Raw genomic sequence first — 16,130 nt, 5'->3', positions numbered from 1 at the left:
CAATACGATGTTTGGTTTGCAATTTAAAAACCCACGTAACTAATACATGTATAAGTTATGAGGAAAATCTATGAATTATTTTATGCAGGATAGAAGGTGGAATAACTTTACGAATAATGCGTAAAATAATAAATAGATTCCCTCATATATATAATATATATATATATATATATATATATATATATATATATATATATATATATCCACACATATATATATAATATATATATATGTGTGTATATATATATATATATATATATATATATATATATATATATATATATATATATATATATATGTGTGTGTGTGTGTGTGTGTGTGTATATATATATATATATATATGTGTGTGTGTGTGTGTGTGTGTGTGTATATATATATATATATATATATATATATATATATATATATATATATATATATATATATATATATATATATATATATATATATATATATATATATATATATATATGTATATATGTGTGTATATATATATATATATATATATGTGTGTGTGTATATATATATATATATATATGTGTGTATATATATATATATATATATATATATATATATATATATATATATATATATATATATTACTATCTCGCATGCTCTAAACGATTACGAAACGACCTCTTAAGGTACAGGACCAGTAAATATTCAAATTATTTTTACATGGTAATAGAATCAATATTAGGTAAATCCATTCTTTTACCCTCAAATCCGATTTTCGTATAGACGATGTTAATTTTAGAACCAAAATATACTTGTAAGAAGGTATAAGGAATACACAATGTCTTATTTCGATTCGTTGAGTCTATAAGAGAATCGAGGTGATGAGGTTTAATTATAAACATGTTGCTTTAAGGTTTCTGATATTAAATCGATATGTTTGAATTCGTTCTCAAAAATACTCTATCTAGTTTGCTCGTAGTATGATTTTGGATTACCATTAGCTATGGGATTTTTTGGATTTCTTTTGCCTTTGCTCCGTTGCAGCTTAGCGCCTATGGAGTTTTTTTGATTTCTTTTGCCTTTTGAAACTTGGGTAATTAGAAATAAAGGGAAGGAAAACAAAGTCATTAGGTGTAATATAAAAAAAGAAACACATTTTTTACTTTTGGGTAATTAGAATTATAGAAGAAAAAGGTTTAGAATAATATAAAAAGGAAAGTTAAAAGGCTACTTTAGAAAAAAGAAGAAGCATAGCTCGGGTTCGATCCTGAGACCTTGAGGAAATAAACAGTGTTCCTTCAGTTAATATTAGATATATTTTCAGAATTATACACATAAATATTGAATTTAGTTGAGTGACCATGTGTTCACGTGACCCAAATTTCACACCTAAATTCGCCTCTGCCTCTGCCTATGCCCTCATTTGTTTTTTTGGGTTACAGCACCCTGCATCTAATTATGATGGAACATACTCCATCTTTGAGAAGTAGGATTTCATATCAGCTCTCAAAAAATTCTAACTTGATTATGAAGATATGACTAATATCTTCACAATAATACAAAAGAAAATCAAGGGACATCAAAAAGATAATTCCTATATATTGATCTATTTACATAGAAGGAATTTCTAAACGATGGTAATTGCATTTTGTCGACCTTGATCTCTCCCTTTGTATCTCTTGGCAGTTTCATAAAGCTATTCATCCAAACAATACTTTCACAGCTTAGGAGCCAATTTCCCAGTCTATCAGCAGCTCTATTGCACTCTTTGAAGAAATGTTGGATGGACTTCTCTTGAATGGATTCGAGATTGTGTTGAATTTGCTCAATAATGGTCATCAGTGGGAGGTTTGGATTTGTTAAGAATCCAGTCCACCAACATTTTTGAATTACTCTCAATTTCTAAGTTGTTGATGTCATTATTCAAGCACCATTCAATTCCAACTTTCAAAGCTATTGCTTTAGCCATATTGTTTGTAATATTGCCAAGATAAGCAGCATAAGCAATAATCATATTACCTCTTTGATATGTAATTAGTCCCCCACCTCCATTAGGTCCCGAATTTCCTTTAGAACATTCATCTGTATTTAACTTGACAGCTCCTAGAGCAGGGAAATTCCACCTTATAGCAATAGTATTGATGTGGTGTTTAGCATGTTCACTGATCTCCAATAGTTTACTCCATTCCATAAAAGGTTTAATATTCTTGAATTGTTTATGCACCACCATAAGAGTTTGTTGGCAAGTATTGTCGACTATTCTGTATCTGGACATGTTGTAGTTCTCATATCTCCTCTGACATCTCTACTTCCAGATCTGCTAAATGATGATGCAAGGTAAAATTTGTAAAATCATGCTTTGAATGGGGTTCTTCTCTTTTGTCATCCACCATGACAGTACTTTTTGCCTGATATTGCCATATCCTTCTGTAATGCCAAACATTTGTGCAAAGTGCTTCCATACTTCGATGCTAATCATGCTGTTTTAGAATAGATGCTCCTGTGTTTCCTAATTTCCAGACCTGCAACAAGAACATTTAGAGGTTAGTTGTATTTTAATTCTCTTGAGGTTGTCATGAATAGCCACACTGTTTCTGAACAACCTCCAAATGAAAAAAGAAGTTTTGATGGCAGTTTTTTATGCAATATCTTCTTGTTGGTTAAAGAGGTGTTATGTGTTTCTCTAATGGCTTTCCAAGCAGATTGGCAGCTAAATTTTCCATCACTAGTGACACTCCAAAAAGGTTGATCATCTAAATCTTGGGAATGAGTCTTAATGTCATGTATCTTGCTCACCTCACTTATAGGCAAAATCTTTAGCAGCTTATTGGTATTCCAATTGTTTTGATGGATAAAAGTATGGATGGGGCTTTTGTTTGAGGTATTAGTGCCACTAGGATGAGCTAGTCTACCAGATCCCATCCAATTATCCCACCCAGTGTTTGAATTTTCTCTATTGATTTACCAATGGGTTAGATGATCCACTTTATCCCCGATTTTCATTAGCCTCCTCCAAGAATGAAAATGTGTATAGTTCCATTTCCTTGCCACTGGATGTAGTCTAATTGAATACTTGGCCTCATGAATTTAGTCTATAAGGACTCTGATGTTATGAAAATCCACCATAGTTTAGCTGAAACAGAGTTTGCAATTTCTTGTAATGATCTCACTCTAATGCCTCCTTCATCTTTAGGCAAACAAAAATTAGACCAAGGATATTTATACTACCTTCACATTGTCCACAGAAAAAATTACTTCCTCTGTCCCAATTTATGTGATACACTTTCCTTTTTAGTCTATCCCAAAAAAATGATACATTTTCTTATTTGGCAATAATTTAACTTTAAACTTTATTTTTTCACGCTTAACGAGATGATCTATAACCACACAAATATCTTTGACTTATTTTAGACCACAAGATTCAAAAGTCTTCCTTTATTTCTTAAACTTCGTGCCCAGTCAAACTATATTCCATAAATTGGGACGGAGGGAGTAGCAAATATGCTTTCAATTTGTTTAAAAATGGTTTTTGGGGGCATATATATGGAAAGTAAGTGTACAGGAATAGTAGATAAAACATGTTTCATAAGAATCATTTTTCCACCACTTGATAGAATTTTACACTGCCAAGAATCAAGTTTCTGCAATATTTTAGTAGCCATAAAACTGAAGAATTTGATCTTGTTTCTCCCACAAAAATAGACACCCCAAATATGTGATAGGGAACTCAGATCTCTGAAACTTCAGTACCCTCCAACTATCTTGATTCTTTTTATAGAGATAGAACTATCCATTAGAAAACAACTTTTGTTCTCACTGATCATTTGGCCAGAGTTCTTCTGATACTCTTAGACAATCCATTATCTTATTCAAAGTATAGGGTTTCCCAGAATAGAAAATTATAATGTTATCAACATAGGACAAATGGTTTATGGCAGGACCATTAGCGTGCATATTGAACCCATTGAACCTTGGATCATCAAATAATTTGTTGAGCTTCCTAGATAGCACCTCTGCAGCTATGATGAACAAAGATGGTGATATTGGATCACCTTGTTTAACACCTCTTTGGGACTTGAAAAAGCCATTTCTTTTTTCCATTTATATTGACAGAATACCAAGCATTAGATAGCAGATTCCATATGATAAAAATTCAATGCTCACAGAACCCCATTTTCCTCATGACTGCACATATGAAATTCCAGGAGATTCTGTCATAAGCCTTATTCATATCCAGCTTAATCACTACATTTCCTCCCTTGTTTGGCTTTTTGATTTCATGAACAATTTCTTGTGCTAAAAGCACATTCTCCCCAATTGCTTTGACCTTCATGAATCCACTTTGATTTTGAGAAATGATGTTAGGCAGGATCTTGGACATCCTATTATTCAAGTTTTTTGATACAAGCTTTTGAGTAACATTACTTAAATTGATAGGCCTGAATTCAGAGAATTTCTGAGGATGCTGGACCTTTGGAATTAAGACAAGGCATGTACTAGTGAAATATTTAGGCATGGGATGACCTTTAATCATTCTTTCACCATGTTGATCATATCTTGTGCAATTGTATCCCAACATTTCTGAAAAAACATGCTAGAGAAACCATCAAGCCCAGCAGAGCTATTGGTGTCAATGTCAAAAATAACATCTTTGACTTTTTCACTGGAAATATCCCCAGTGAGCATTTGGTTATCTTCATTACTGATAGATTTTGGTATACAATCCAAAACACTCAAATCAATATAAGTATGGCTTTGAGAGAAAAGGTTTTGATAAAAATCCACTTCAGCTTTGGCAATATGATCCTCTTCTTCTAGCCAATCATCCCCATTTTTTATTCTATTGATCTTCATATGATTTCTTCTTCTTCTTCTTCTTCTTCTAACCAGTGAATGAAAATATTTGGTATTTTCATCACCATCAAGCTGCCATTTAAGATGAGCTTTTTGTCTCCAATAGGCATCTATTGTTTTGAGGTGAAAAACCAGGTCAACCTTTGCTTTGTTCATGGTCATTCTATCATTCTGATTTAATGAACTCATGTATCTTCACAAGCTACCATATGTTCCTCCACTTGGTTTGTTTTGATAAAAATGTCTCCAATTTTGTTTCTGGACCAATCACTAAGAGCCTTGCTCACTTTTTTCATTTTCTGCTGAACTATCCAGAATATATTTCCTTCAACATGTTGATTCCACTGTTCCTTTACTATACCCTGAAAATCTTCCTTATCAGCCCAAAAATTCAAGAACTTGAAATACCTAATGTTGTTAACAGTTTGATCTAATGTTATAGCTCACTCTTGCTAGGTGTTGGACAGAGATAGAAGTAAACAACTAAACATGGCTCCCATTTCATCATTGGCTACCATCCTGTCTAATCTTTTCCATATAATCTCCTCCTCCTTCCTTTCATTACACCAAGTAAAAGAATTACCCTTTGTATCCCATATCTGCAAGCCCACGTTCAGTTAAACATTCAATAAAGTCCATACTCTTGCTAATCTTGTGTGGTGTTCCTCCAGATTTCTCTTCAGGGCCCAAAATACAGTTAAAATCACCAAATACAGTTAAAATCACCACACACAATCCAAGGTTGATTGATTGTTGATGCAAAAGCCCTCATATGTTCCCATAATTGGACTCTGCCAGCAGATCTAGACTTTGCATATACAGTGGATATAAACAACTCCTTATCACTCTTGTTATGACATATTTTGCAGGTAAGCATTTGATCATCATTGGCATACACATCACAATATATATCAGAACTCCAAAAATTCCATATTTTACTGCTACTATTCACAAAGCAGCCTTTCCTACCAAGATTTTGTCTGTAATTTTCAATTTTTTCCTCTTTGATAAAAGGTTCCTGAATTGCAACAAAAGAGATTTTGTACTGATTGATGATGCTTTTAAGTCTTTCAGTAGATGCCTGGGACTTCACAGTAAGCATTAAATTACGAATGCTAAAACTCAGTTTTATCTTATAAGCACTGACCCTAGTCCGTATATTGACAAGATTAAATGGAAAATATATATATTTAATAAATAATAGATAATATGTAAAGTAAGTATTATTTATTTTACATTAAAAAAATACACGATTGGTGCGTCATAGAGCTTGATAAGCATTGATTTATATGATCTAAAGCATGTCTAAGAAAACATATAGAGCAAATCGTTGCGGAACCAAAGATTATCGTCAGCTTCAATTTTTAATTTCGGTGGCAAGATTATCGTCAGCTTCAATTTTTAATTTCGGTGGGTCTTCAAAAGGGTTGTGTGGTTATTGGTTAGGAAGTGAATTATTCATGTATTAAAATCAGTATAATTAGTATCATGTTTGGTAGCATTTTAGTTGCTTATCACCCAAAAAAAAGCATTTTAGTTGATTCAACACATCAAGTATGGTGTTTGGTTACGAGTTTAAAATCTCGTACAACTAATAAGTTATGAGACAATCTATGTATTATTTTATACTGGCTAGAAAATGGAATAACTAAACTCTACATAACTATCATGCATTATTAATAACCGTATAAAAAATTCCTACAATACTTAATAATAAAAAATCCCTACAATAGTTAATAAAGAAGAATTATCTTACTCGTGCATTAGGACCCATACCTAATGCTGATTTTATACAACAAGTCTCTGTGCACATGCATTGCACGTGTATCCCTTGACAATTAATACATACTTTTAAAGCATATACAGGGTCAAAAATACCCCTCTACTTTGGAAAAAGAGCTAAAAATATCCTCTATTACAAATTTGGGCCAAAATACCTCTTCCGCCATTAAAGTTTTCAAATATCTGTCCCCGGAAATCCCCAACATACTTGATTTTATTTTTTAAACTTCATTTAAACCCTAATCTAACTAAATGAAAATCAATGGGTTACAGCTCCTGTGCCTAGTGGCTCCAGATGTAGGACTAGGGCACAAGTTGGTCGCGTATGAGTTTTTTATGTAGTTGGTCAGGTTTAAATAGAGCGGTTTTAAAAATGAGATTGGGTTATTTTGGGGGATTTGGGGATTTCCGTTAAGATAGGGGTATATTTGAAAACTTTAATGACAGGAGCGGTATTTTTGACCCAAATTTGTAACATAGGATATTTTTAGCCCTTTTCCCAAAGTAGAGGTAATAGAGGTTATTTTTAGCCCTTTTCCCAAAATAGAGGATTTTTTTTTATCCTTTTCCCTTTATTTATTATAATATATGTGTATGAAATTCAAAATAAAATTGGAAAGGGAAAAAGCTCAAATTGATTATTAGTGTTCGTATATGTTAAAGCAATAGCGCAGTTAACTTGAAATGATTGGATAGAACTACAATTATATTTTAAGCTAATTGTTGAAGCTGCATTAAGACTTCGACTCTTTCTATAGAGTATGTTCAATATAACAACAAATAAAAATCTCAACTAAGGTGTAGTAACATTATATTGGATTTTCAATCCTATTTCTTGGGTGTGAATAAAATTATTTTGACATATGCATTCAGATGGATATATATGTATCGTGAAAATAAATATAATATTTGTCACTCAATATCTAAAAAGTTGATCGTTGTGTTTTGAATTCCGACACTCTCTTTGGGGAAATGAAAAGTATATACTTAATTATAATAGAGGAGAGGTAGATGAAGCATTAGAATGAGTTCAAAAGAAAAATTCAAACTGAAAAAGTGGTATAGGTGGATATTGATATACTTCATTGAATATATATTCTCCAAGAACTAAGCTTGCCATACAGCCTAGCTGAAGAATCATACAATTTAAGGCATTTTATTTCGTTTTTTGCAACGACCTGTTAGGTTGTTTTGCCTATTTTACTCTAAATGACCCTTTCTCTAGTTTCTTTATGATATATTTGACCTGCCGTTGCCGGTGGGTGGTGCGATTCCCTAGGCATTTTGGTGAGTTTTGGGTAAGAAAAAAGTGTTTTTGGAAATCCTTAAGGTATGGGTTGACCAAAGTCAACATCGGGGGTAAATGAGTCTTTTTGATAGTTTCGTCGATTTCATTATGTTCGGAATGTGATTTTTGATATAGTCGGACTATTGGTTCGGGTCCCGAGGCGTTCGGGTGTGATTTAAATCGTTGGTGGAGAATTTAGAATTTTGATGGTTGGAGTTGACCTTAGTCAACACGGGTCAAGACGACTTTTTTTGGGAATTCCGAGTGCTCGAGTAGGTTCGTAGTGTGTTTTATGATTGAAATGCATATTTGGTTCGTGTCCGGGAGGTTCTAGATGAGTTTTGGGTGTTAATCCAAAGATTTAAAGACACCAGAAATTTCTGATATCTAGTGTAAGCACAATCGCGCTGAGGGAGCGCAACTGCGCTGGAGGATTGAGAGCTAGTCAGCACAATCGCGCTGGAGGATGGAGAGCTAGTCAGCGCAATCGCGCTGAAGGAAATTTGGCAAGGCAGCACGATCGCGCTCCATTAGCGCGATAGATGGGGAAATTTTTGTTAGCGCTATCACGCTAGGGTTGCGCGATCGCTCTAGGTTGAGCGCGATTGTATTGAATCCGATTTTACAATGAACGATTTTGACCTTTGTTGTTGGAACAGGTTTTGGGTTGACTTTCTGGACCCGAATCCTTTATATGGCAATATGGGTAGCGATAGACTCGTATTCTTATCTAAATACCATATTTGACCAAATTGGAATCGTTTGGAAGCTCTATGAAAGGGCAAGGCTTCGTTGCGATAGTTAGACTCTAATTGAAGCAAGATGATACCTCTTTGACCTTATTTAAAGCGCCGTAGTTGGTTAAAATGGACTAACTAAGAGGAAGTAATGAGGTACTAAGGGGGTCCCAATCCTTGTGAGGTAACGAGCACTTGTATCGGGTACCGGTGCTATGTTATGGGTACTTGCCTATATTTACATTGTATAGTCTGATCTGAATGCCATGCTTTGGGTATTAGCTGATAGCATAGAGTGATTGTGATTGCGAATTTGATATGAGGTCCCTTTTTATTGTTTTATGCTTATTACTTGTATTATTTGTGATCATACGTTCTGATCGCTCCATAAAATACTCGTTTAAAAGTGGAAAAGAGCTAAAGATTGAGTCTGTATTTCTTAGCTTGATTTCTTATTGTTGTGCATGTGATATTCATGCTTTATATGGTATCTCATGCATAATTTAGGATACACATGTAAGGTCCGAGGCGAAATGGTACCGGACGGAGTAATGCTGACGAGCGAAATTGGTTAGTGATAAGTAACGTGAGCCTACTGTCACGCCCCGAACCTGGGCCTGGACGTAACACGGCACCGGGCTCGATCGTGTACCGAGCGAACCAACCGGCCGGGTGAATCAACATGTGATATCAAAAACATGGCGAACGTGGAAACAACTAAACACGTAACGATATACTAAAGGTCTAACCGAAATCATAATGCGGAAATACTTAGATAATCTGAAATATCTAAACGTAGCCAACATGGCTTAAACCAAAACAACTGAATAACTGCCAACAAGGCTAACATAATAAATATCTGACTGTCTGAACTGTGTCTATGAAGTCTCTAATGAATATAAAAAGGTAACTCCGGTTTTAGAAAGTCGTAAGAATCGTGATGATCGATAGCGCCCCGGCGGAAATCGGGGCTTACCACGCAGGCAGGGGCCCCATACGAACATTCCCAGCCGGATCGTCAACCTCGTATGTCGTACCGTATCGCGAGACGCAGCCCCTGCTGTCATGGACATCAACACATTTGAATTGTACCGGGTATGTAAAGCAACCGAAGCAATAAAATACCGAAACCGAAACCGAAACCGACAATCAGAATCGTAATAGCAAGGAAGTGTAGCCATGAATACTCCCCCGCTCGTATCCGAATCATCCGTATTATCCGTGTTTGTATACGTGGGGCCTCGGCCCAATAATAAATGCACGCTATGGCCTCGGCCTAGGGGTGCGCGCGCTCAATGGCTCGGCCATGTATACTGTAACATCCCGCATCTTGGAACTAAGTTTAGACTCATAAGATTAGGAGTTTTAATGGAAAACCGCGGTTTGAACGTTTTGCGAAACGGTTGACAGTATTTCGGCAACATAACTCCTTAATCGGTTTGGAATTTGGGAGTACTTAATGAAAGTTATAGTATGTAGAAATACCTTTCTAACGATATAAGGACCAAGCCAACAGTAGATCGGATCAAGGAGATATGATCATCTCAATATGGCTAATAGTAAAACACTTGAAATCCTATAGAATCGGCTAAGTTTTTGATACGTCTGACTTCCAGTCAAATTTCGTGCAAATCCGTTGGGAATTTGAGGAACCTTCCTTGATAAAAGTTGTAGCCCTTTGAAATATCTTTCCAACGGTATATTATGGGTCTTGAACAGAGTTATGTACGAGAAGTTATGCCCATTTTACCGAACACTGTGCAAAACCAACACCCGTCGCTTCGGGCGAGAGGAGGGCGGGAGAGAGCGTGCGATGGCCGCTCTGCGGAGAGATCACGAAACTCTGAGTTTTAGCTTCAGAATGTTGCGCGATGCACCCGCACGCGGAACCATCGCGAAACGGGTCGGGTTTCTGGGTCAAAAGGTCGGGTTTACGCGTTTTAAGTTATATTTAAGATTTGGGTCTATTTCCCCAAGACCCCATCCACGAAAAATTAACCTAAAGTCAAGAAGAACAAGTCCCAAGCCTCAAGAACCCTACAAGGTAAGTTTTATCATGATTCTAGGGTGAATTTAAGTCCCTAATCCCTTTCTAACTGAGTAAACTCTTCTAATCCATACAGAGTTAGGATCGGGAATATTTTTTTGACGTGGGAAACCCTAGAACCCGAATTCAAAAGAGGATGGACTTCAAAAAGGTAATGTTTCTACTCTCTAATCATGTATAGTTGTGAATTGATGAGTTCTTTAGAGAATAGTAAATGGGTTTGATAAAGAGGATTATATAAACTATGCTAGAGTTTTGGATTGTTGACTCGAGATTGTTATAATGATAATGGGTGATTGAGAATGATGTTAACTACATCTAATCGAGATTGTAGAATCACCTAGAAGTAATAGAATGGGAATTGGGTGAAGAAACACCATTAATGGAGATTGTGGAGCTTTATGCCCACTAAGTGTTTGATAAAATGCTTAGATGACCAAAGCATGAATATTATTGCTAATATAGAATCCCTTTGGCTTGTATTGATATAGATCAAAGTCGAAAGTGGGCGACGAACATTGTATTTCGCTCAAAGGCGGAATTAAGGTATGTGATTAACTATCTACGTTAGGGAATGTTCATGATTCTCCTACGCCTCATTCTTCATACTCGCCGCAATTTGACCTTATCACGCTTTAGCCCCGGTTTTATGATACGTTGAGAATCGTTATCTTCTGTGGTCGGGTAGCTATGCATCCGTTCATGGTTATCAATTTGAATATCATGAACTCAAGACGTAATCTTTATAGACTTATGTATTGTTACCACATGAGTCCGCCTAGAAATTCCGCATGCTCGAAATGATGTTGTTTTCTCAGCCTTTAAAGATGTTATTTCACCAACATTGTTCATTGTTGTTACGGTCTCGTCCTTATTAATTAACCATAATTATACATATGTGATTTTGCCCGAGGGCACAAAGACAGCCTGTGTGTATACGTATACATGGCCGAGGGCCATTGACTGACGCACTACTAGGCCGAGGCCATAAGGTATTATTATCGGGCCGAGTGCCCCACATATACAAATTACGTATAATACAGTATGATTCAGACACAGAAAGGTAGGAGTATTCATAACTCTACTCTTGCTATTACGCATAGCTATCGTGGCCTAATTTCGCCGTATTTTATTGCTTCAACAATATAAAGTATTAATTCAAATGTGCCGATGTCCCTTTATTGTTGGGGCTCGCATCTCGCGACGCAGAAACGATATACAAAGTTGGGACGACTCACTATTTAGGAGTGCACGTATCATATTGGTGAGCTCCCAAATTCCTTCGGCGTTGTCGCTTATCCGGGCACACTTAGCTTTATAGAGCTTATTATTCAAAGACCTTGAAGAGGCTTCATAGACACAATACGTCGATATTTATTATGTTAGCCTTGTACGTTCGCTTGTTTGGTTTAGCCATGTTGGCTACTTTATATGTTCAGATTGTCTAAGTATTTCCGCATTATGATATTTCGTTGAGACTTTTTAGTTAATCAAGATGTGTTAGTTTCATTTTATAAATTAGTTATGTTTTGATATCACATGTCGATTCAAATATTCCTTCTATTTCTGGTCACATGCAAATGTGCACCGAGTGCCGTGTTACGTCCAGGCCCAGGTTCGGGGCGTGACATATACGTATACACAAGACTGTGCTGTGCCCTCGGGCAAAATCACATATGTATAATTATGGTTAATTAATAAGGACTGAGACCATAACAAGAATGAACAATGTCAACCGAAATAGATACGTCGGGATCGAATCAAAACACCGATCGTTTCCGAGCATACCGAATTTTCAGACTAAGACTCATGTGGTAACAATACATGAGTCTATAAAGATTACGTGAACAGTTCATGATATTCAAATTGTCAACCATGAACGACCTCCTTCAGAATCGCAACCCTAGAAGATAACAAGCTCTCTACAACATATCATGAAACTAGGGCTAAACCGTATTCTCGAGTCAAATTACTAACAAGTATGAAGAATGAGGCGTAGGAGAATCATGAACATTCCCTAACGTAGATAGTTAGCCTCACATACCTTAATTCCAATTTTCTTTGAGCGTAATACAATGTTCGTCACCCCTTTCAACTTTGATCTATATCAATACAAGTCAAAGGGATTCTATATTAGCAATAATATTCATGCTTTGTCATCTAAGCATTTTATCAAACACTTGGTCAAAGGGTACTAAGCTCCACAACCTTCATTAATGGTGTTTTCTTCACCCAATCCCCATTCTATTACTTCTAGCTGATTCTACAATCCCAATTAGGTGTAATTAACATCATTCTCCATCACCCATATGATTATAACAATCTCAAGTGAACAATCCAAAACCCTACTATAGTTCGTGTAATTCTCTTTACTAAACCCATTTACTATTCTCCCAAGAACTCATCAATTCACTATTATGAATGATTAGAGTGTAGAAGCATTACCTTTTTGACGTTCAATCCTCTTGAATTTGGGTTCTAGGGTTTCCACATCCAACACAATGTTCCAATCACAACTCTATGGATTAGAAGGGTTTACTCAAGTTAGAAAGAGATTAGGACTTGAATTCAATCTAGAATCATGATAAAACTTACCTTGGAGGGTTCTTGAGACTGGGACTTGTTCCCTCCTCCGACTTTGTGGTGATTTTTTTTTCGTGACTAGGGATGTTAGAGAAATAATCCCCAAGCTTAAATATAACTTAAAACGCGAAATCCAACTTTTGACCCGAAATCGACCTCGTTTCGCGATGGGTCCGCGAGCGCGGGTGAATCGCGCAACACTGGGCAGTAACTACTCGCAGTTGTGCATCGGGCCGCGGTCGGGACATCGTACGCGCTCTCACGCGCCCTCACGCGCCCCGAGAAGCCGGTGTCTGCCTCCGCACAAGTTGTTCGGTAAAATAGGCATAACTTCTTGTACATAGCTCTGTTCAAGGACCATAATATACCGTTGGATATCTATTACAAAGGGCTACAACTTTCATGTTTTAAGTTTCCTCAAATTCCCAACGGATTTTGACGAAATTCGACTGGAAGGCAGACGTATCAAAAACTTAGCCGATTCTATAGACTTTTAAACGCCTTACTATTAGCCATATTGAGACGATCATATCTCCTTGCTCCGATATCTGATTGGCTCCGGTCCTTATATATTTAGAAATCTATTTTTACGTACTACAACTTTCCGAGGGTATTTTACCAAATTCCCAACTAATCAAGGAGTTATCACTACCCGAAGTAGTTCGTCAACCATTTTCGCAAAACGTTCAAACCTTCAATTTTTCCACTAAAACTCTAATGATATGAGTCTAACCTTAGTTCTAAGATACGGGGTGTTACATTATCTCCCTCGGGGATCATTCGTCCTCGAACGATGGTCTTCAAGTTATAATCGCGGCTAATTCTCGAGACTCTATGGAAGTTTGCGCGTTTATTCCGTAACCAAGATAACTAAAACTAACCGACCGAGCCACCGTGATCTCTTCATAAGACAAAGCATCTTTAACCCCTATGATTTCGTAGGAACAACTAGAGACGGGTCTCCCACGAACTTCTTCAAAGATAGACATGAAACATCGGTGTACAAAGCCCAAATTTGTGGCAATTCTAACTCACAAGCCACTTGCCCGATCCTTTGCAGGATTCTATATGGCCCAATATAGCGGGGGCTAAGCTTCCCCTTCTTCCCAAATCTCATAACGCCTTTCATAGGCGAAACTTTCAGAAACACCCAATCATTAACTTGGGAACTCCAAGTCTCTACACCGCATGTCCGAATAGGACTTTCAAGGCGACTCGAGTCGTCTTCAAACGCTCTTGAATTAACTTGTTTTCTCCATAGCCTGATAGACCAAATCTGGTCCTAACAACTCTGCTTCCCCAACTTTAAACTAATCAATCGGTGATCTACACCTTCGCTCAAAAAGGGTTTCAAACGGTGCCATCCCAATTACCTTAAAATCAAAGACACAAGCTTACTGAACTGAATGAATACAAGATTACTAAACTGCTGAGATACTAAACTGAATGTCTATTGAATCGATCAAGACTGGCTAACCGAATACCGAGCTAACCGAATATTGATTAACCGAATAACATTAACTGAATACTGAGCTGATTGAATACTGGATTAACTGAATACTGGTCTGGCATGAACACGTGAGTACTGGACTGATATCTGAGGTACTAAGCTGACATAAATATCTGAGTATTGAACTAACATGAATATTATAACATGAGATCTGAATAGCGTATCTATCTGACCATTTGTCTGAGGATGAAAAGCTGTGCTAAGGTTCACCTTGGTACCCAATCCTTTCTGAAAGGATATTCAGAAGTTCGCTGTGAACTGAGCACCATAATCTAAAATAATAATCATTAAGGTCCCATACAATCTGGCAATTTCATTAACATATGACTTGGCATAATCTTCTGTTCAATCTGTGGTCTTAACTGGCAAGAAGTGCGCTGACTTCGTAAGTCTGTCCATAATCACCCAAATCGTGTCGTGCCTTCTAACCGAACGAGGTAGACCTCGTTATAAAGTCCATATTTATCATCTCCCATTCTCAAAATAGGAATATTTATATTTCGAGACAAGTCGCAGGCTCTAGTGTTCGGCCACTTGCAAAAATTTGGGCCACTTAGCCACAAACCCCGCCATATTCTTTTTCACATCATTTCACCAATAAATCTCCCAAGATCATGATATATATCTTCGTGGAATATGGGTGAATGAAATACCTCCGGAATTGTGATCCTCTCGACATAATCCGCTCTCCGAGCCCATCTACATCCGGAATGTATAATCCGCCTCGTATCTTAAGGTACCATTATCTCCCCTTTGTTCAAAAGCCTAAAGCTTATGTTCACAAGGTAATCCCCATTTCATCCGCAACAAGTAGGAATCACCAAACCGGCTTCTCTCCAACTTCAATGACTAAGCAGAATAAGCCATGTTCGGGCAATAACTCCACCCACTTCCGAGTCCGAAAGCTCGAATTCCTAGCTCGGATAAGCGGTGAACTTCTTTCACCATAGTTCTCTTGTCTGCCTAAATCCTGAGCTGTACTTCTCATACTTGATTTTTTTTTTTTTTTGAGATACTTCCTAAAATACTCATAGTACTGTTGTGCGCTAAGTCTATGACTAGCACCCTAAAGATTAGAGTCTCATGCAATGGCACTACCCTTGTGACACATAAATGGGCATGATCTTATAGCTTTTCGTGATCGCCTAATCGATAGTAATTGAACTTCGACACGATTCGTTCGACGATCATTCTACTCATTTTGGGTTTCCTCAAGTTGAGGCATATTCCTTATGGAGACTATATCATTATGTCAACCTAACCGAAACGAGGTTCTTCATATCCCGTACTAACCCTTCGGGTCTTTAATTATCTCACCGGACTTCATCGGCGATTTATGCATCTCCCCTTTTAGACTAAGACTAACGTCTT

This window comes from Lycium ferocissimum, chromosome 7 (genome assembly GCF_029784015.1).
Source record: "Lycium ferocissimum isolate CSIRO_LF1 chromosome 7, AGI_CSIRO_Lferr_CH_V1, whole genome shotgun sequence".
Classification (NCBI taxonomy): Eukaryota; Viridiplantae; Streptophyta; class Magnoliopsida; order Solanales; family Solanaceae; genus Lycium; species Lycium ferocissimum.
Note: the sequence above shows the minus strand (reverse complement) of the source record.